The sequence below is a fragment of the Thalassophryne amazonica genome, chromosome 1 (genome assembly GCF_902500255.1).
Source record: "Thalassophryne amazonica chromosome 1, fThaAma1.1, whole genome shotgun sequence".
Classification (NCBI taxonomy): domain Eukaryota; kingdom Metazoa; phylum Chordata; class Actinopteri; order Batrachoidiformes; family Batrachoididae; genus Thalassophryne; species Thalassophryne amazonica.
In genome coordinates this window covers 32,231,089-32,254,808 of record NC_047103.1, presented here as the reverse complement: position 1 = coordinate 32,254,808, position 23,720 = coordinate 32,231,089, and positions in this window count along the sequence as shown.

The following is a 23,720-nucleotide window of genomic DNA, read 5'->3' as shown; positions in this document are numbered from 1 at the left end:
CTAACAAAAAGACAGGAGGCAGAGCTGGAGGTGGCAGAGCTCAAGATGTTGAGATTTTCTTTGGGAGTGACAAGAACGGACAAGATTAGGAATGAACATATCAGAGGGACAGCTCAGGTGGGACGGTTTGGAGACAAAATCAGAGAGGCGAGATTGATATGTTTTTTACATGTGCAGAGGAGGGACCCAGGGTATATAGGGAGAGGATGGAGCCACCAGGCAGGAGGAGAAGAGGGAGGCCAAAGAGGAGGTTTATGGATGTGCTGAGGCAGGACATGCAGCTGGTTGGTGTGACAGAGGAAGATACAGAGGACAGGGTGAGATGGAAACGATTGATCTGCTATGGTGACCCCTAACGGGAACAGCCGAAAGACAAAGAAGAAGATTTATATTGTAGTGGCTTGGTAAAACAGTTGCATTTTTTCATTCCTTCTTATGAGTAGCTGTAAAATTATGTTTATGACAGATTTAACATTTCGTCATAATCATTCAGAAGAGCTGCACTGTGATACACCGCGCTGATGCAATGACGCACACTGATGCTCAGTGTTTTTGAATTGTTTGTGCAATGTTCACATGAAGCTCACATAATTATTGCGTGTCAGAGATTTTGAACATTTCAAAATTTTCTTTGCGCACCTGCACGAGGCCGCAAACAGTTTACACTGTTTTACCGTGGTTTACAATGACTTCACTCTTTGGCACAGCACATTGCGTACCATTGCGCATATCAATTTTGCGCACTTGTCAAGGCACCTTAGCCATTCACTTACAGTAAAAGACACATCTTTGGAAGTAGATGGAACCCATGCAAACATTCAGTATTTAACATTTCCCATAATGCGCTTGGCAGCCCTGAGCACTTCCCAGAATGCACCGCGGCACCAGTCGAGTTCCGGCGTCTCACAGCGCATGTAAGGACCCCTTCACACATTTCATTAAAGACTCAGAAACCGGAAGAAAATCCACAAACCAAACACGAAATGGGGAACCACGAACCATCCACCTGCTATTGTGAAGGATGCACAATCACATAGGCGTGCACAACAAATTGGCAGTGGTTTTGTGCACGCTGAAAATAAAATAAAAAAACAGCTGTACAATTAGTAATTATCACGGGGTTGATATCAATAACAAATAAAAAGGGATGCAATACAGAACCCTGCGGTTAAATAACCCTGGTTAAATATAAAAATAAATGCCACTCATGGGATTTAAACCTGCAATTTACAAAAGCTCTGATTATCAGACAGAAACTTGCACTATAATCACTGTCTTACAACAGGAGTGTAAAATGACTAAAATCAACAACAAGATAAACGTAGTTTTAAAAAAGAGAAAAAAGCGCCATAATAACTGACAAAACAGCATTTGTTACTGTGTATTTTTGGTGATATGTGACTGAAAGGGGCATATTTGTGGCACTGTTGGCTTGTCATATTGTTATAGTCCTGCGACACGCGTGTCAGGTTGGACACGCCTGACATTCAGATCGCCTGCTGCGTGATCTGACAGACCGTTTCACATGCAGCAGTCTGCTGAGGCACGCGCTACGTGTGGCTGCTGCATTCCAGCTGTGTGCACTCAGGCTTGGCTGTCTCGCCCCCATGTGATCATGTCTGTAAATACATCTAAGCATGTCATGCAAGTGTGCTCTCCACCTGCATGCCATATGTGTTGGGGGTATCGGGCGGGGTAGGGGGGTGTGAAACACGCGCACACTACATGTGGGGTGAGCATGCGACACATGCGCACACATGTGATACACATGCACGCATCGTGTGTTGCTTTTTGCAATGCCACACACGTGGGGACACTTAGACAAATTTCACATCCAGGTCGAAAGTGATTGTCTGCTCACTATTTTCGTGCTGACAGCGCGAATGGCCACACATTTTTTAAGTGTAACACAAATGGTGTTGGATGTTTGTGTGTGTCACCTGGAATTTGGGTGACACCTGCTGCGAGAGGGATTGAATGGGCTCTCACAGGGCACACTCTGTCTTTCAGCCACTGGTGTGTGCGAATAATTGTAGCAACAGGTGTACGAAGTGTTGGAGGCAGCTCCAGTTTTTCACAAATGGCATGTAATTCCTCCTTTGTGCGCTAGTCGGCTTCAATCGTGTTATGTACGAAGGGGCTCTAAACAATGGCTAGTGAGGATGTGATCCAGTGACTTTATGGGCAATTATGATGATGATACATTCTCCTAAGTTGAGAGGGTGATCTAGAGGAGGTGTAGCACCTGTGATGGACTTCTGCTGTGCCCCGATGTCCATACTTCACAAGGATTTTTTTTTTTACATTGTGGCCTGAACTGGAACTCTGCTGAAACTGACCTCTCGCGTGCGTCACGAACCGAGAGATGGTACCAGATCCACAACCGCGAAACAGCGAATGGGGAGAAACATTCAAACTCTACACAGGTCGAAGACCTCTCATTGTGAGGTGGCAGTGCAAAGGTACTGTGTTGTCCTCTGTGTCACTTATCTGAGCATTTTTTATTCATTTTTTTTGCCAGAGGCTGAGATAAGTTGAGCATCAAATGGGGTTGACATATTGTTGACATCTCCACTCACAGTTTGCATGGCATAAGCATTGCTGGCAGGTGTTGCTATTTGATTCCTCGAGTGGGAACTGATGAACTATAAAAGCCGTATTTTAGTGGCTGGTCTGGCGGCCACATGTCGCACACCAGGTCACGTCAGCTTGTTCTCATGTGTGTCTCTGTGCTGGCCGTTGTGCTTGCTCATATCTTCTGTCAAACACTACAAAGGAGGAGTTAAAGATGATTCTTTCTAAAGATAGCCTGTAACTGTACATTTTTTATTCACAAACATGACCAACAATGTTTGTTCATGAAAATAAATCCATAAATGGACTGGGGCTGAGATATATGCCTTGAGGTTGCTTCTTTCTTGTGCTTTCACTGTATTTATGTATTTTTCAGGGTGATCCCCCCCCTCAACCCACAGTTCTTTCGCATTCCCTTGCAGTAGCGTCCATATGGTAGGATAATATTGTAATTCTTCAGGGCTTCTATATAAAGTGAACCGCATTCCTTCAAGCCCCCCCAACACATTCCCTACCTGCTGAGCACAGACTTTAAAAGCTTTGATCTTGAGAAGCACCCCTCCTCCAGTGTGGACAGAAAAGTGCACAAACACTATTTAGACATAAATATGGGATGTTGAGGGAGCCAGCTTTAAAAAGTATGCTCCGTTAGCACTATATCCAACCTAAAACTTTAAAAGAAAATATAAACAGGAATGTCAATATTACCCTTTTGCCTTATCCTTACAGCTTGCATGTTCTCAAGGAGGGTATGATGTCCCATTTCTTTTGGAGATTGAGGGACAACAACAATCTACCCATCCAAATGGAGAATTTTTGGATGCAGAGTCCAAACTGAGACAGAACTACCCAGAATGCATTGCAAATGGAGGCACTTCAGGGAGAAATGTGGCTACCTGGCGCAAAGAAAGAAACCCATAAAAGTTGCATATCTTTGCAAATAAACATGCTAAAATTTTTAAATTCCTCAGGATATCATGTTTTTTTATTACATGAAAAGAAATGCATTTGATTCAATATGTATTTCAAAAAAATGTAAAAGAAACAATATTTCAACAACAAAATAATCTTCGCGAACACTGATGTCGACTCTTTATATGAAGATTGAAGCCACCAAGCAACAAAATTAATTCTATGTATTCTATTAAGTCCTATGTAGGGTCTGAGACCCACTGGTACCTGTGCTTACCCTTGATTCTGTGGCATGAAAAGCATAACGTATGCAGGTTACTTCTCGAGTCAAGGCTGTTACCCATTTATAACAGGACGGAGTGGAACAATGTAGGCGGAGTGTTATGTCCAAGGAAACAGGCAGGTATAAGCGAAATGCGCAACGCATCTGCGCATGCGTGGGTCAAACAGGGGCAAAAATTTCAACTACCAAACTCACACCGCTCCTACTGAATTTCAATAGCATTAGTGGACTGTAAAAGTTAAGGCTTACAGGGATTGTTTCAAAGGCTTTAAGTCTTAAGCGACGCATACAAAAATGACAGGTGCGCATTATGCTGTTTTCAAATGTTCGAACAGAATTTATAGGCTTGAAAGTTGGCTGAAAACACACGATTGCACAGCTCCGTCGAGTCCACACAAAGACGGAAAGAAGAAGAAATGTGGTTGTAAACATCCGTTCATTCTACACAATTTCCCCACAGAAAAGAAAGATCCAGACGGATGTAAAAGACGGACTAAAACTGTACGTTTCTTGCACATTTATTTTGTCAATATCCTGAAACTGTGCCAAATTATAACGTGGCTGATGACACTGTTTTCGTGCATTGGCTTATGACTGTAATGTCGCGCCATGAATGACGTGGTGGGTATTATTGTAAAATTGACATGTTCTATAAACAAACTGCATGCATGCACATATCATTGTATGTCTGTCAACTTATCAAAACAAACGTGACACCTAAGAGGTGATATGTGAGACCCACCTTCCTTGTAGTCATTATGAAGCCGGTGGAGTAGCAATTTCCCATCCCTGCTTAGCAAATATTCTGCAATATCCACAGTTTCAGACTCTGGACTTCATCTAACCATCCATTAGTTGCCTTCAAGGGGTCAGAAATTTGTTCGTCTCCAACTATCAACAAGCACTGGTCATTTTCGACAGCAGCTCTCTCTTCCTCCTTTGTCGGCACCAATGGTAGTTTCTGTAACGATGCAGCATACGCAAGCACAGCCAGCTCTTCTTTCCGTTTCTGTCCACTGCCGTACATAGTCAATCCGCAGAGCTTACAAAAAGGCTTTAAATCTACAACTTTCCAGCGGTTGAAATGATCCAAATCATAGTACTCCTCGCTGCTTTCTGCTGTCATAGCATGTGGATTGGTAGCTGAAAAATTTAGCATACCCATAATGCACCGCGCGGCCCGAGATGTGCACTTCACTTATTGTGACTGGGAATCAAACCCAGGTCACCATTCATTATTAGTAGCCCAAGTCTTTATTTCATTCATAGAGTAGCTGTGCCTGCCTTACACAGGCACAGCTACTCTAAAATAGCCATTGTGCAAACATGCTACTGAAAATCCACATCCTTGTGACTGGTGTATGATGCAGGTGCCGTTGTTCATTACTGGTGAAACATCGAGTGGCATCCCATTTCACAAGTAAAGATTCAATTTCTATCCCTTGTAATTACTTGAGATCCCACAGTGCACCAACCATTTCACCCATTCCGCTATGGAACTCTGATTTTGTGATCCACATGCTGATTCTGCAAACACTCTCCCTATGCAACTCTCGATCTCTATGCAAATGCAATGTGTTTTTTTTTTGTGTTTGTTTTTTTTTCTTCAGGAGAGGACACTGGACTACCTGTAGACATTCATGTAGCAAGAACGTAGTGCATTTTTAGGTTATTTTTTGTTCTTCGGAAGTCAAGACATTGGCAAATTGTGATTGCTTAAATTAGTTAAACAGAGGGAGCCCCAGGGGTGAATGACCGGAGAGGAAAAGAGCCGGGGGAAATGTCCAGGGGAGAAATGTTCAGAGGTAAATGAATTTGGGCAAATGCCCCATACCCTCTGGGTTAATTTTTTAAGTAGACGGATATGGGCACAATGTTTGTACTTTTTCCTCTGTATACTACAGTACCAGAGTTCAAATAAAATAAGCAATACATGCTTGTAGTGTTGACCTTTAGCTTGAATACAAGGGGAGTAATAAAATATTGCATTAACCATTTAGGAATTACAGCCATTTTTATTGGCAATTCCTCCATTTTCACACGTCATAAAGACTAAATAACCATTAACCATTTGTTCATCTGGCAAACTATGTGAAATTTCATACTTTTTGACTTATCTTTCCAGTGGCATTCATGTCTCTGGTACTTTGTATTTAGCTCAAAGACTCCTCCACAGGGTTTTTGAGCTGAGTATTCCATTAACTTTAACTAGTAATGACTTCATGGCTTTCTTTGCTAACAAAATTTTAACTATTAGAGAAAAAATTACTCATAACCATCCCAAAGACGTATCGTTATCTTTGGCTGCTTTCAGTGATGCCAGTATTTGGTTAGCCTTTCTCTCCGATTGTTTCTGTCTGAGTTATCTTCATTAGTTACTTCATCCAAACCATCAACATGTTTATTCCCCATTCCTACCAGGCTGCTCAGGAAGCCCTACCATTATTTAATGCTTCAATCTTAAATATGATCAATCTATCTTTGTTAGTTGGCTATGTACCACAGGCTTTTAAGGTGGCAGTAATTAAACCATTACTTAAAAAGCCATCACTTGACCCAGCTATCTTAGCTATTTATAGGCCAATCTCCACCTTCCTTTCTCTCAAAAATTCTTGAAAGGGTAGTTGTAAAACAGCTACTGATCTGCAGAGGAATGGTCTATTTGAAGAGTTTCAGTCAGGTTTTAGAATTCATCATAGTACAGAAACAGCATTAATGAAGGTTACAAGTGATCTTCTTATGGCCTCGGACAGTGGACTCCTCGTGCTTGTTCTGTTAGACCTCATGCTGCTTTTGATACTGTTGACCATAAATTTATTACAGAGATTAGAGCATGCCATAGGTATTAAAGGCACTGCGCTGCGGTGGTTTGAATCATATTTGTCTAATGATTACAATTTGTTCATGTAAATGGGGAATCTTCTTCACAGACTAAAGTTATTATGGAGTTCCACAAGGTTCTGTGCTAGACCAATTTTATTCACTTTATACATGCTGTCCCTTAGAGCAGTATTATTAGATGGTATTGCTTAAATTTTCATTGTTACGCAGATGATACCCACTTTATCTATCCATGAAGCCAGAGGACACACCAACATTAGCTAAACTGCAGGATTGTCTTACAGACATAAAGACATGGATAACCTCTAATTTCCTGCTTTTAAACTCAGATAAAACTGAAGTTATTGTACTTGGCCCCACAAATCTTAGAAACATGGTGTCTAACCAGATCCTTACTCTGGATGCATTACCCTGACCTCTAGTAATACTATGAGAAATCTTGGAGTCATTTTTGATCAGGATATGTCATTCAAAGCGCATATTAACAAATATGTAGGACTGCTTTTTGCATTTACGCAATATCTCTAAAATCAGAAAGGTCTTGTCTCAGAGTGATGCTGAAAAACTAATTCATGCATTTATTTCCTCTAGGCTGGACTATTGTAATTCATTATTATCAGGTTGTCCTAAAAGTTCCCTAAAAAGCCTTCAGTTAATTCAAATGCTGCAGCTAGAGTACTGACGGGGACTAGAAGGAGAGAGCATATCTCACCCATATTGGCCTCTCTTCATTGGCTTCCTGTTAATTCTAGAATAGAATTTAAATTCTTCTTCTTACTTATAAGGTTTTGAATATCAGGTCCCATCTTATCTTAGGGACCTCGTAGTACCATATCACCCCAATAGAGCGCTTCGCTCTCAGACTGCAGGCTTACTTGTAGTTCCTAGGGTTTGTAAGAGTAGAATGGGCAGAGCCTTCAGCTTTCAGGCTCCTCTCCTGTGGAACCAGCTCCCAATTCAGATCAGGGAGACAGACACCCTCTCTACTTTTAAGATTAGGCTTAAAACTTTCCTTTTTGCTAAAGCTTATAGTTAGGGCTGGATCAGGTGACCCTGAACCATCCCTTAGTTATGCTGCTATGATGTAGACTGCCTGGGGGTTCCCATGATGCACTGTTTCTTTCTCTTTTTGCTCTGTAGTGCACCACTCTGCATTAATCATTAGTGAGCGATCTCTGCTTCCTCCACAGCATGTCTTTTTCCTGGTTGCTCCGGCTCCCTCAGCCCCACCAGCCCCAGCAGAAGACTGCCCCTCCCTGAGCCTTGTTCTGCTGGAGGTTTCTTCCTGTTAAAAGGGAGTTTTTCCTTCCCACTGTAGCCAAGTGCTTGCTCACAGGGGGTCGTTTTGACCGTTGGGGTTTTACATAATTATTGTATGGCCTTGCCTTACAATATAAAGCGCCTTGGGGCAACTGTTTGTTGTGATTTGGTGCTATATAAAAAAATTGATTGATTGATTGATTGATTTATGGAGTCATGAGATCGCTGGACAAAAACAAAACAGTGATGCAGATATCTTTGGATTAGAATGAAGGTCCGGGGGCCTCGTGTACAAAGGCTGCGTACGCACAAAAACATGGCATACGTCCATCTCCGCACAAATGTTCAGATGTATCAAAAGTGAAATGACCGTGGAAATGTGCGGTACACCATGTAAAAAACATGGCTGTTTTTACAGCCATTGTTCCACTGCAGACATGTACAGGTGATGCTGGGACACTGTTAATAATGTGAAAACAAGAGGTCATCAGAGTGATGTGCACACCACAGATACACATCTGAACAATTAACACACCCACATATTAGCAATTATATGCGTGGATATAAAAGCATGCGCAAAGTGATGAGAAAATGTGATTAACAATGGCTGCATTCGCGTTTAGGAAGACCTTGCAAATGGTGCAATCTGACGTGAGTGAGTATTCAGGGAACGGGAAGATTTTACTTGCAAATGATGATAATTGGCTCATAAGCTGATTTTGTGTACCACAGACACTGTTACTGGAGTTGTGCCAAGAACTGTGGCCGGCCCAGAGCAGAAATACAGCGAGGAGCCAGGCAGTTGTCCTGTGGTCCAGACAGGTGCTGACCACACTGGAGTTCCTGGCCGATCGGTCAGGAGTGTGCCTGTCAACCTTGAGCCGAGCAATTACCAGCTGTGTGGAACGGAATCATCCGGATGTCATCCAGGCACATCACAATCCAACATCAAAATGTAATCTGCAGCGAGACCTGGTTTCCATATACTAATTGGAGCTCTTGACTGCACACATATTGCTATAAAGGTGCCATCAAAATGATTAATTTGTTTTGTTAATAAGAAACATTTTCATTGCATCAGTGTTCAAATTATTCAAATGCATTGGGTTGGGTTGGGAAAAGGCCAGAAACTGGCCAGTGCGCATGGATGGCTGTGTGGGTAACAGTTCATTCCTGTAATTGTTCCAGCACATTTGGGCAAGTGCACATTCAAATATGTTTTTCGTTATTATTGTTAGCGATTTTTCTTTTTCTTGATGGTGAAACAAGAGTCGTAAAGACAGCCCAAAAGATCATTGGCTGCCCTCTCCCCTCCCTGATGGACATTTACAGCTCCCACTACCTTAGCAGAGCCCTAAATATCACTAAAGACAGCTCCCACCCTGGCTTTGAACTGTCTGACCTGATGCCCTCAGGGAGGCGCTACAGGTGTATTAAGACCAGAACAAACAGACTCAAAAAACAGTTTCTTTCCCAAAGCGGTAACCATCCTGAATTCCCACATGCACAGACAATAATGTGGCAACATTTCCATCCCATAATGTGCAATATTGATCATTTTTAACAATGTATATAATAACATACTTATTCTGCAATGTACATACCATCCAGGACCGTGCACCTTACCTTCTTTGATACTTATTATATTGATATTGCTGCTTTTCTTTCTTACTTGTCTGCACTGATTTTGGAGTTGGCTTTTAATCTCGTTGTACATTGTATAATGACAAAAAAAGGCATTCTATTCTATTCTGGAGCTGCAAATTCTTAACAAGCCCCAGATTGTCTCCCTGTGTTCACTATTTGTCATAAAGGTATGCAAAGTTGTGAATGTTTCACACTGTCAGCCACGGTGGACCTCAGTTTTTTTTTTTAACTTCAGTGTGCGTGCGCTGCTCTGTCCTCAAAGCATTACAACCTCACACACACAGTTCACATTAACATGTTTCCTGTGTTTATTCCATGGGACAGGGTACCAAATCAACTATCCCTGCATGTCTCCACGTCATTTCCAGTCATCTGTAGCTCACACACTGTATAATTTATTTTCTGTGTTAATATTGACTAATCTGATGGAGGGGGATTCCCAGCTCCCGAGACCTATTTACATGCATTTGCATATTTAAATAGGGCAGTGGAAAGGGAGGAGCTTGTTACATCACAATTCCACATTCATTGGGATGTACAAACAGAATGTGCTTGGATCCATGCGTAGGCACACTTTGATACATCTGGGATATTTTGTGCTCACTCAAGTTTCTGGTTTTAGCATATACCATGTTTCAGTAGGAAATCCAGGCAAGTCTTGTACAAAGCCCCAGGCCTTTAGGGTCCTGGCACTTCCGGTCTTACTGTCTGGTTGTGACAGTTGAAAGGTGACCAGTGACAAATGGATGTCTTTAGCATCTGATTTCTTTGGGGGACCCTGGGTTCTGGCTAGAATGACACTGTCTGAAGTAAATCATAAATGGACTGCATTTATATAGCGCTTTTCCATCTGCATCAGACGCTCAAAGCGCTTTACATTTATGCCTCACATTCACCCCGATGTAAGCTGTTACTCATGTTTTACCTGGCTGTGGCAGTTGAATCATTAATTTCAAAAGGTGGGGATGGACACCTGGTTGCTGGCCAGGGTCCAAAGTGGTTTATGAAACTCTATAACTGGGTAAGTGAAGACATACCTTCCGAAAGGCCGACAAAGCCCATCACATGTCCTATACCTCCTTGTTGTTTACTAGACATAAGAAGCTTACTTAAGTTTAGACAAGGCAACTGTACTTCTTGTTTACCTGGGTAACATTTTGCCACTCATCCAAGTGTCTTCATCAGTTTTTGTCAGTACTGGCTAAAGAAAACCCAGATAAACACTTCCACTCTTACTACCGAACAAAATTAGTCAGCGATATAGAACTTGAGAATCCAATGCGGATGCTTTATTACAGATGTAATGCACTCATTGTGCCATCTGATGTATTTCTCTGTTAGGACAACTTCAACATAGTACGAATAAGTACTATCAGGGTGAATCACGGCCGAACAGCTCATATGAGCGAACCACGAAAACATCGAGCCAGTGGGCAGGCATGCACAATCCTGCTGCGACCGTATCGTGCATGTGACAGTATCATGCGAGCAGGAACACAGTGCAAGCAGCTGGGACATGGTGCACTACATCACAACGCTGATGTGGAAAAAAAAATAAAAACCAGCTGTATAATTAGTGAATGTCACTGGGTTGATATAAAAATACATAAAAGGGGACGCAATACAGAACCCGCAGTTAAATAACCCTGGTAAAAAAAAATGCTACTCACAGGATTCAAACCTGTAATCTCTGATTACCAGACTGAAACTTTACCACTCAGATCTGGCTGTCCGGCCCCCATGTGATCAGATCTGTACATTACATTTAAGCATTTTATGCAAGTGGAGGGGACATGACACGTGCACACATGCAAGACACATGCACCACATGTACGTTACTGTTTGCAAAGTCACACTCGTGGGGACACTTAGACAAATTTCACATCCAGCTCGACAGTGATCGTCTGCTGACTGTTTTTATGTTAATAATGCGAATGGCCACAAATTTTTTAAGTGCCAAATGAGTGGTGTTAAGGTGCATTTACACATAGGCAAAACGCATTATGAATGCCATATTTGTGTCATTCTTGGCATATTCCTGACATTCTTAATGTGGCTTAACACATCTGAATATGTTTCTTAATAGCACGTGTTGGTGCGTGATAGTCGTGATTTTTGTGGAGCATGTTTTTGGCTGTAAAAAAATCTTCCACAAATGTCACGCACCACCCTCATTTCGCCTCATGTCATGAAGGTCACAACTGAGCGTGTTGAGCCATCTTGATTAGTGGTGAACCTTAATAGAGCATGACAGTGCTCTTCTCTGACGTGCGCACAATTAAACCCTGCTGCCCTGCATTCAGTTTCATTGCTGCAGTATGCTGAAGGAGGACAGTGACGCCAAGTCAGCGAAAAGTCTCATTCCAATGCTCCTCAGCGCGCTCCTCCAGGTGTTCCACCTGCTGCATGTGCCTGATGTTTGGGAAAACGAGCAAGATGAGAGCCACGTGAAGCCACACATCTGGCTCTCAGTCTCCTCCTCCTCTCTGTGCCACTCCGTGGCATAGAGCCCAACGAAGCATGCAGTCACAAAGTTCTTCTGCTGTGGCTGTTGAGGAAAAACTAGAGTGATCTGAATTGTTTAGCAGCTGATGGATGAAGATGGGTGTGTGTGTGGAGACAATTCCCCTCATTCACAATGTGACAGAACTTAACGATGCGCTGTTGCATGCGATAACACGAAACAATGCGGAACATTGTTCTTGACCATGTGTAATGGTTCCTGATAATTCTCCAGCAACACGTGCCATTAATCGTAATGTGTGGTAACAGTTTGCAGCAGTTCCTGAGGACACCTAATGCCTCTGCTCAAAATCATCACGTTCGTGATCAGCGGCCAAGAATGTATACTCGTGGCATTCATGACTTGTCATTGTTATTTGTAAATGCAGCATAAGATGTGCGTATGTGTCACCTAGAATTTGGCTGACACCTGGGCTCTCACAGGGCACACACTGTCTTTCAGCTGCTGGTGTGTGCAAATAGTTGTAGCATCAGGTGTACGAGGCATTGGAGGCAGCTACGATTTTACACGTATTGCGTAAGATTCCTCCTTAATGCGCACTTCATGTGCAATTTGATGACATTTGTACTATGTGTGAAGGGGCCCTTAGTGTTGACCTATACAGCTGGATTTATTTGGGGCTTGAGCAGGACAATAAATGGATCCTATCAGGTGGCTGCCTCTGGTGTCGGAGCGGAGGCCCTCCCTATGTCAGTGATACTGCCCACTCCTCCATGTCATGTAGAGACAAAACAGATTGGTATCGTCTGACTTAGCGGTGCCCTTATCACAATCCTCACACTGTTGTTCCACCATGCCGGGTTCTTGCCGTGTTGTTTTCACAGAGCTAATGTGTGTTCTGTGGGGTTTGGTTTACACGGATTTGGCGCTGTAACCATGCCTTTTCTCTGGTCCTAATCTTAGAAACATGGCTGCTATCTGATCTTTAGCAAAATCCACTTAGACGGACTTACACAGGCTCCACTTTGCTTGTCAGGCTGCAGCCAGCAGAGCATTTTTGTGTTCATTTGGAAAAGAATAAGACCCGAGTCATTTGAAGGCGCCACTAAAATGCTCAAAATGAAATGAGGCATAATTGCACAGCTATAGAGTATCAGTAATAATGGGAACATGAATTAGAAAGCTGATGTCTTTCCATTACACAGAAACTGAAAATGAGAATTAGTGTAGTAATTAATTAAAGTTGCTCAAAACTAGGAAAATTATGATACAATTGTAAGAGATAGTTTATTCATCTATGTACTTGCGTGATATAATTAGTTCATTATTCATGCACAATATGGGCATCACTTGTGTAATGGTTTGATGTGTTATATGGAGGGTAGCAGGTTACAATTTTCATTAATATTCACAAAAGAAAACAGGGTCTAGCTTGCTTCGCACCCACCCCCCCCACACACACACACACACACACAAACACACAGCTGCACCTTCTGACAACAACAACAAAAATTGCTTTTCATATCTGGAAGTGCTCTGCAAGTGTCACAAAAGCGATAAGTGCAAAAAAGAGATGGAGAGGATGATGATGACACATTGAACAAAGCGTTGGGGGATCACGCCTGTGTGTCCGCGGCAAACACCCCCAGCTGAATAATGAAGCTGACAGGTCACAGTGAGGAACGTACAAGTGTGTGGGTGACATCCGGAGACCATTACGTCCAAATCAGGGCAGAGCAGGAAGTGTAGCGAGATTGAGACTGATAGCACCAGACCGCTGCCTTACAGCTTTGAATAAATGAGGAGAAGAAAACAGGGCAGTGCCACAAGAAAACCACGTGTCTCTCCATTTCTCACCCATGGAGAGAAAATGCCCCTTCTGTTCTCATTTCAATGCGCAGCATTGTTGCAAGTGTTTTTGTCTGAGCTTCTGTGTGTGTGTGTGTTGGCAGTTTGTGTGGAACTTACAAGGGGAGCAAGCAAAAATAGGTGAGGGAAAAGTGTGACTTACTAATTGCTCCTGTTTACTTGATGGGTTCTGATCAGTGATATTTACCGCCTGTGTTTAGGACTAGAAATCAACACACAAATAAACAATTTACTATTTATATCATGTGATTAATGAGTAGAGGTGTAACACAGCTAGGAGCTGTGCATTGGGGTCGAACGCAGTATGTCTCGTCAGGTACATATATATATATATATATATATTATAATATATATATATATATATATATCTGCAAACGAACATGAGTATCATTATATATATATATATATATATATATATATATATATATATATATATATATATATATATATATATACAACCCCAATTCCAGTGAAGTTGGGACATTGTGTAAAATGTAAATAAAACAGAATACGAGGTCTGTTAGAAAGTATCAGACCTTTTTATTTTTTTCAAAAACCATATGGATTTGAATCACGTGTGATTGCATCAGACAAGCTTGAACCTTCGTGCGCATGCGTGAGTTTTTTCACGCCTGTCGGTTGTGTCATTCGCCTGTGAGCAGGCTTTGTGTGAGCAGTGGTCCACCCCTCTCATCGGATTTTATTGCGAATAAATGTCTGAATGATTGGAGCTTGCTGCATCAATTTTTTTTCCAGAAACTGTGAGAGACCTCCAGGTGGACACCGTTCGGAAAATTAATATGGCTTTCAGGACGATTTTATGGGGATTATACAGATTAAGGAGTGTTACTGCCACTTAAGGACGGCCCACAACTGCTGAGAGCGTGGCGCGCTCCCAGCGCCGATCGACATGCTCAGACCCTGCTGAAACAACCAGATCTTTTCCAACGTGAAGGCTTTGTTGATCCGGGACCTCGTCTGACTTTCACAAAAAGGCAGGAAACGTGGACATCAGCACTTTTTTGGCACATTCCACTGTTACAATGCCTCTTGGTAGGAGGGGTCTGGTTAGGTTTAAAACTCCAGCTTTTGTGACTTTGGATCATTCTTCTCGACAAGAGTCAAGACAGAAGTCAGACCACCAGAGCAAGAATTTTAGCTGAGGAAGCTTCTGCGATTTGAAGCGAAACGTCCTCGCGTCAAGCAACCCAGTCCAGTCAAAGATTGAAGCTTCTCTACTATGGAAATCACCTGGGACAACTGAGAGCCTACACAGAAAACCTTGCAATTGAATGTTGAGAAACATTGTTCTTAAACATTGTTCTTAAATTGTTGGACTATTTTTTCATGCAGATGTTCACAAAGTGGTGATCCTCGCCCCATATTGCTTGTTAAATGACTGAGCCTTTGGGGGATGCTCCTTTTATACCCAGTCATGACACTCACCTGTTCCGATTAGGTGTTGTTTGAGCATTCATCAACTTTCCCAGTCTTTTGTTGCCCCGTCCCAACTTTTTGAAACGTGTTGCCGGCATCCATTTCAAAATGAACAAATATTTGCATGAAAACAAAAAAGTTTATTGTATTCTGTTTTTATTTACATTTCACACAACGTCCCAACTTCATTGGAATTGGGGTTGTATAAAATAAAGACAGAGGGGCCTATTAATAAGCTTGTACAGTGCTGATGCTATTTGCAGGTGTCTGGTGGCCACTAAGTCCACTGGTGGTTGTATCAAGAATAAATATTTTAAGAATAAATATTTTGCATCGTTTCTCATGGTGTGCATCTCTCCTTTTATAAAATGATATATCTAGTTACATGGACTGTGTAATGATTCATGAAATGCAGTATGTGTTTTAGTATAGAAGGATTTAATGTTACAGAGTTGATGCGATACAATGCAATCCAAAGCAACTCTCTGTTTGACATTGACATTCATTTTCTGTAAAACAGAATAGAAAGGAGGCATGAATGTCTTTCAAATACATATTTTTGTGGAAATATACAGATCATCTTTGGGTTTTTATGAGTATGTTGCAGCTTGCTGGCACTTACCTTTTGTTCAACATTGGGGCAGCATCACATACAGTTGCAGAAAGTGCAGCATAGAAGAAGCACAGGCAAGGCATCCAGCTGTTGATAGCATATCATAACTTTCCTGCTCTGAACTGGTATGGCTTATTAACATATCGTGACCTGAATGTAAAGTTTTAATGGGGATATGCTATACTGCCTACCACTGTCAAACATGCTGATTTTGGTTTTGCAACGTCAACATTCCTGTGACCAGCCTCTTGAAAACCTTATGCTGATCTTCACAATTTTTGAGAGTTTGAAGACAGAGAACTAGAAGCTTATCCCCACTGATTTACATGTATTAATATTTTAGATCAACTGCCCTATGATTTGTTCAACATCCTTATCAATTAATTTTTCACTGATTATTGCCATCTGTCACCTGTGTTTGGGCACCATGCATTGGGAATTGCCACACTACAAAGTAAGGTTTTTCTTTTTGTGAAAATATCTGGTACGTTCTTTAATATAACAGTTTTAGTACTTTCTTGAGTAAAACAGGCAACACATGGATTAGATATTAATTTGCATAACAGACTGTACATTATGTATGCTAATGGTAGTGAGTGGTACTTGCGGATTGATGCTCGTGTTATGCATTATGTAGATGCTTAGTATGGGAGTAATTAATGTGCTTTATGTGCAACTGATGACAATTGGCTTTATTTTTACACAGCGCAATTGGGCACACTACACTTCAGTCTACCATAACAGGTCCAACCAGACGTTCTAATAACAAATCTGATTAACAGATGACATGCACATCCAGACCTAGCGGGTCTTCTCCTGGTCTTGAGACCAGACCTGCAGCTTATGTTGGAGAGTAGATGTCTATCTATAATCAATACACCACAATCTGGCCTTATCTCTTTCTCTGATATGCTGCACAGCCACTTTTCCACACACTCCAATGTCCTCAGGCATCGCATCTGAGAATGCTGACAGCATTTATGGATTGCCACCCATTTCCAATAAGCCCAAGTGTCAGCAACAGTGAAAGAGTCTAAATTTAGAAAAAAATAACTTATTTTTTTCCAGCATCAAAACAGAGAAACTATAGACAAAGTGAAAAGCCTATTATTTTCCATTACCGAGATATCAAGGCTACAACACTTCTGTTGCTGTATTCACCTTCTACCCACCATTAGTTTAACTGAGAATGAGTCTCACATCATGTTGTCATTGCCTCGTCCTCCTGCTGTGGTTTTGTCCCCCGTGAGATGCTCCACTCAACAGGATTGTGACCCCTGAGTGAGCACTGCCCAAGGCTTGCAAAGAAAAATAATCTTTTTCCCCCTACCCCAACCCACCTAGTCACTATGTTGAGTCCACTATACTGATGTCATTAACCCTTCCTCAAAACCCCGGAGCCTACAGGGGCCAGCGATTTACAAATCCCAGCTCCATATGGCCAGGCCTTTAAGGAACATCTGACAGACACAGTGTTTTTCTTGCATATAATTTCACCAATAGAGGCTGTATTATATTCAAGCTGTTCTGACCTTACAACATTTTGCATATGGCACCTGAGGCGGATTCTGTCAGCCATTGACATAGTGAGCCTATTTTTCTTATGCAAATATTTTGTTTACATGTCCTTTGATTTCTTACGCCATTTAGTTTTTATCCCAGGATTTGGCTTATGTCACAAGGTCTGCACAACTACACGTATCGACAGAGGATGGTGGCACAATGGAGTGATGGCATGGCTCCGAGACAGAAAGAAAAGAAGAAAGGTAGGAGAGAGGGGAGACGGAGCAGAGCAGAGTGGAGGATGGAGTCGGCCCTGCTGGAGGCTCGCCACAGGCTACGTCTGACATCCCTCTCTCTGACGGACTGATGAGATTACCCTGACATTTTTTTCCTTCCAACTAAAATTGCATTACCACAAGGATCTTATGTTAGGCAGATCTCCACATTATTCTCAAGGGATTTGGGTTCCACCTTCCTCTCTCCTTCATTCTGCTCTCCCTTTTTCATTCATAGAAAAATGAAATCACCTTGTATGTATTACCATTGGCAAGAATACATGGGTATGAGGGTTAGCTGATAAGTTCCTTGGCGACAACAAGACCACGTTTGCTTATATATATACAGTAGTGTTCAGTATAATAGTAGTGCTATGTGACTAAAAAGATTAATCCAGGTTTTGAGTATATTTCTTATTGTTACATGGGAAACAAGTTACCAGTAGATTCAGTAGATTCTCACAAATCCAACAAGACCAAGCATTCATGATATGCACACTCTTAAGGCTATGCAATTGGGCTATTAGTAAAAAAAAAAAAAGTAGAAAAGGGGGTGTTCACAATAATAGTAGTGTGGCATTCAGTCAGTGAGTTCATCAATTTTGTGGAACAAACAGGTGTGAATCAGGTGTCCCCTATTTAAGGATGAAGCCAGCACCTGTTGAACATGCTTTTCTCTTTGAAAGCCTGAGGAAAATGGGACGTTCAAGACATTGTTCAGAAGAACAGCGTAGTTTGATTAAAAAGTTGATTGGAGAGGGGAAAACTTATACGCAGGTGCAAAAAATTATAGGCTGTTCATCTACAATGATCTCCAATGCTTTAATATTGGACAAAAAAAAAAAAAAAACAGACGCGTGGAAGAAAATGGAAAACAACCATCAAAATGGATAGAAGAATAACCAGAATGGCAAAGGCTCACCCATTGATCAGCTCCAGGATGTAAATGCTGTGACAGTTAGAAAACGCCTGTGTGAAGCTAATTTATTTGCAAGAATCCCCCGCAAAGTCCCTCTGTTAAATAAAAAACGTGCAGAAGAGGTTACAATTTGCCAAAGAACACATCAACTGACCTAAAGAGAAATGGAGGAATATTTTGTGGACTGATGAGAGTAAAATTGGTCTTTTTGGGTCCAAGGGCCGCAGACAGTTTGTGAAACGACCCCCAAACTCTGAATTCAAGCCACAGTTCACAGTGAAGACAGTAAAGCATGGTGGTGCAAGCATCATGATATGGGCATGTTTCTCCTACTATGGTGTTGGGCCTATATATCGCATACCAGGTATCATGCATCAGTTTGTATATGTCAAAATACTTGAAGAGGTCATGTTGCCTTATGTTGAAGAGGACATGCCCTTGAAATGGGTGTTTCAATAAGACAATGACCCCAAGCACACTAATAAACAAGCAAAATCTTGGTTCCAAACCAACAAAATTAATGCCTCGCAGATGTGAAGAAATCATGAAAAACTGTGGTTATACAACTAAATGCTAGTTTAGTGATTCACAAGATTGCTAAAAAAGCAGTTTGAACATAACAGTTTTGAGTTTGTAGCGTCAACAGCAGATGCTACTATTATTGTGAACACCCCCTTTTCTATTTTTTTTTTAAATAATAGCCCAATTTCATAGCCTTAAGAGTGTGCATATCATGAATGCTTGGTCTTGTTGGATTTGTGAGAATACTGAAGCCACTGGTACCTTGTTTCCCATGTAACAAGAAATATACTCAAAACCTGGATTAATCTTTTTAGTCACATAGCACTATATATATATATATATATGTACAGTGGCTTGCAAACGTATTCATCCCCTTGGTATTTCACACATTTTAATTTGTTTATGGCATTTCAAATACAAAAAGTAAATCAGGCTTCTCAATATAAAAACAAAAACTAAAATTATCTTCATTAAACTCAAACTGAAAGTAAATCTCTACAACTTGACATGAATTAATTAAAAATATAAAAGCCAAGATGATGGGTTGCATAAGTAATCAGCCCCTTTGGTATAATACCTGTAAATAATCAGCTTTATTGCCAGTTTTCTTCAGACAAGTCAGGGGATGATACATGAACATTTCCAAGTCACTGAATATGTCTTGGACTTTATTTACATAAGTTATGAAGAAATACAAACAGTATGGCACTCAATGGTAAATCTGTGTGGAGTAGACAGTTCTGAAAAACTGACTGTGCAAGAAGAAGAGTGAGGAAAGCCATCAAGACACCAAGACAACCCAAAAGAGGTTACAGGCTTCTGTGGCTGTAATTGTAGAAATTGTGTATAGTGCAATTTTTTGATTTTATATCCCAAGTTATACAGCTTCATGATGAAGTGGAACAGAGGAGGATTTTCTTAAAAAGAAAACCTGAAAGATCAATTTGCCAGAAGGTACATTTGAAATGCAAGCCTAGATTTGATGTTTTAGCGAAAGAAGACCCTCCTCTATACCACTTCATCATGAAGCTGTATAACTGGAGACACAAACACAGAATTTGCACTGTGCACAATTTCTTCAATCACAGCCACAGAAGCCTAAAACTTTTTCTGGGTTGTCTGGGTGTCTTGGTGGCTTTCCTCACTGTTCTCCTTCTTGTACAGTTACTCAGTTTTTGAGAACTGTCTACTCCACACAGATTTACCATAGAGTGCCATATTGTTTGTATTTCTTCATAACTGTTGTAAATAAAGTTCAAGACATATTCAGTGACTTGGAAATGTTCATGTATCCATCCCCTGACTTGTCTGAATAAAACTGGCAAACTGATTATTTACAGGTATTATACCAAATGGGCTGATTACTTATGCAACCCATCATCTTAGCTTTTATATTTGTAATTAATTTATATCAAGTTGTAGAGATTTGTTTTCAGTTTGAGTCTAAGGAAGATAATTTTAGACATTTTTATACTGAGAAGCCTGATTTACTTTTTGTATTTGAAATGCCATAAACAAATTAAAATGCGTGAAATACCAAGAGGCAGAATACTTTTGCAAGCCACTATACACACACGCACACGTATATATATATATATATATATATATATATATATATATATATATATATATATTAAAAAAAGTCCACTTTGTGGTCCATACCTTTGGTGTGGAAGCTTTCACCTTGACAATCAAAAATGTCATGAATAACAGACACTATGCAATCATTACTCCAATGTTGCTTTTTAATCTTAAAGAAAAAAAAAAATGAAAACAGGTGGAAATCACACTGTAAAACATTACAGCTTCATTTATGTTCACTTCCTTCTTTTTGACTCAAAGAACTCAGACAAGTTTTGGATTCTCAACTCAACTGCATTAAGTCTAGAACGTTTAACTTACACTACAATAATGTGTTGTGTTGACTGTCTGAGACTTGTTGATTGTGCTTCAACTTGTAGGATATCAGTTGTGGGGGGAAAAAACAAAAAAAGGTGAGACTGGGGGGATGGTAGCTTGAGAAATGAAAGGCAATAGAGGGCTTATGCATACCTGTGTCTGTGATGGTGTTCTTTGATTATGTATGGGTTTGTCATATGACATCTGTGTGACTTCACTGTGAAGTCATCCATACCACTCAATCATGAATATTTTAGTGATCAATATATGCTTTAGATCATCCATCTTGGCTTCTTGGTTGTTGAGACATTAAAAAAAAAGGTGTTTTCAGACCATGTTTTTGCTGACCTTTACTTTTCACCTTTGACCAAAGTACTCCAAATTCTAATCACCTTTAGATACATGCCTAAGTAACTTTCTCACCATCAGGCTTTTTTTTAAGGTATGTTGTCCACAGACACATGCACGACAGTGAAAACTAGGTATGTCCCGATCCGATCACGTGATCGGAAATCGGGCCCGATCACGTGGTTTCAGACTTGATCGAAATCGGACATTGCATCCCAATCAGGAATCCGATATAGATCTTATCCTCATTATTTTGATCAGTGCTATTTCAAGCTCATTATTGCAGATTAATGGGCCTCTCACATGTCGGAAGCGTCAGAGGTGTCAAGAATCGGTGTAAAAAGCATTATTTGCAATGAGACGCGTTGCTTTTTAGCGGCGTCAGTGTCGCGTCAAAAGCTGAGCTAAAGCGACGCTTCTGACGGGAGCGCGCATTGCCGGTTATTGGCAGGCTGACGCGGTCAAAGTTCAACCCAATCTTTTTTTTATTTATTGAACAAAAGAAAAAACATAAGTCCAACCCAATCCAACTTTCGACGCTCTGAGCTGTGACGTAGCTTCACGCTGTCCAATAGGAACAATGTGTCGGGCCAAAACACGGAAGACTAGTGACAGAAATCACTGATCTCTACAAAACAGATAGGTGCAGAAACCACTGATCTGCTCACTTATAGAGCAGTTTTCTGAAGAAAAATCTTTGGAAATGTTTTTTGTTGTTGTTTGTTACCTCAAAATTTGTAATTACTGTTTTAAAAAGTTTAGAACACTTGTATTTAAAATAGCTAAATCAATAAATGGTTCTTTAGAAACCTTTCATCTGTAAATTAAAACCACATGTTATTTCAGATTAGATAATTTTGTTGTATGGCTGGGGGGGCCTGGCTGCCTTTTTGTTTCTGTCTTTTGTTTTTCCTTCCAGGTGGCTTGCATTTGGGACTGAGTGGCTGTGTAGCTGAGTTTATCAGGACCTCACCCTGATCACCTGAGGCTGATCACCTGCGGCTCGACAGGACTCACAGCTGTGGTGCATCTACATGGATTGGAACATGGTGGCATTTAAGACTGGAGACTGGAGTATTTGCCAGAGACTCGACCTTGTGACCAGACGGGTGAGATCGTCGTCTCGGGAGCCATCTCATCATCAGTGGATGCAGAGAACGTCCAGGTTTGATGCATGGTCTGTGAAAGAGGAGAGGGTGAGGTCTCACGCTCGTCAGCACACTTCCTGAGGTACGTTAGATTTTGTGACTAACATTTATACAGTCAGTAAATGTGGTGTCCCTCACACCTTATTATATTGAGCTGTATGTTGGTTGTGTAATCAGCTTCCACTGCAGTGGAGTTTTGTGAACTGGATGTTCCATGCCTGCAGGGTGGGGAGCTGATTAGTAATCAAGCCAGGAAGTGTTTGCTGTTTGTGCATTTTTGAGCGTTCTCTCTGTGTTGAGTGTGGACTCACATAAGGATTCCTTCTTTCACAGACTCGGTTTGTCGCGGCCACCTGGGGGGTGTTGGCGGGGTCCTTGGGTCCGAACTGGTTCTGGCTCCGGACCGTTTTGTGCTGCTGGGAGCACACCACAAATCCGCCACGCCAGACCGCGCACTTATTTGTTTGTATTTTTTCACAGCACTGTTATGTTCATTAAACTCTGTTATCCTTTGTACCGTGCTCTGCTTATTTTATACTGGGTCCTTCAAATGCTGGTCGGTTCTCCGGGCTGCGTCCGACACATAACAGTAGTCTCTGGCCAAACATCACGGACCCAGCGGTAGCAGAGACGGTAACGCGCCGGGAAGGCAGCAGCAGACGTTCAGAAGTTATCCGGATCAGTTGCGGGTGCTCTCCGCCCGGATGGTGCGCGTTGGAGAACCCATTACTGAATACTGATTTGAGCGCTCATGCAGCCGTGTTCCTGTGTGTGCCTTATCCGAGGGTCGTGGTGGAGTGTGACTGGCGACGGCTTCGCGTCACGCTCCGACCGGATAAGAGGTTTAAACGGGAGCTGCAAGAGTGTGTCTGTAATGGGTGCACGCGCACGGCGGAGCTCTGTGGCACGGGTCGCTGTGCTTCCCGTGTGACAGTTGTAGCCCCGTTTCCCCGGATGAAGATAACTACTGCGTCTGTTGTGTCAGCTCCTGTGTTATTTAGTTAAATCACATTTTTGGTTGTGTGTTACACAGAGCTGCGCACAGAAAGGCAGCATGAGTTTGTTTTCTCAGTTACCAAAGGGGGTATTTAATTTTTAGCACTTTGGCTCCCTCTTTTGGTGACTGAGTCACATTACCGTCAAGCTCTTAAGTTGGAACATGTGTGTTCCATTTGTTTGAGCTTGACGGTATAAATCACTTATTAG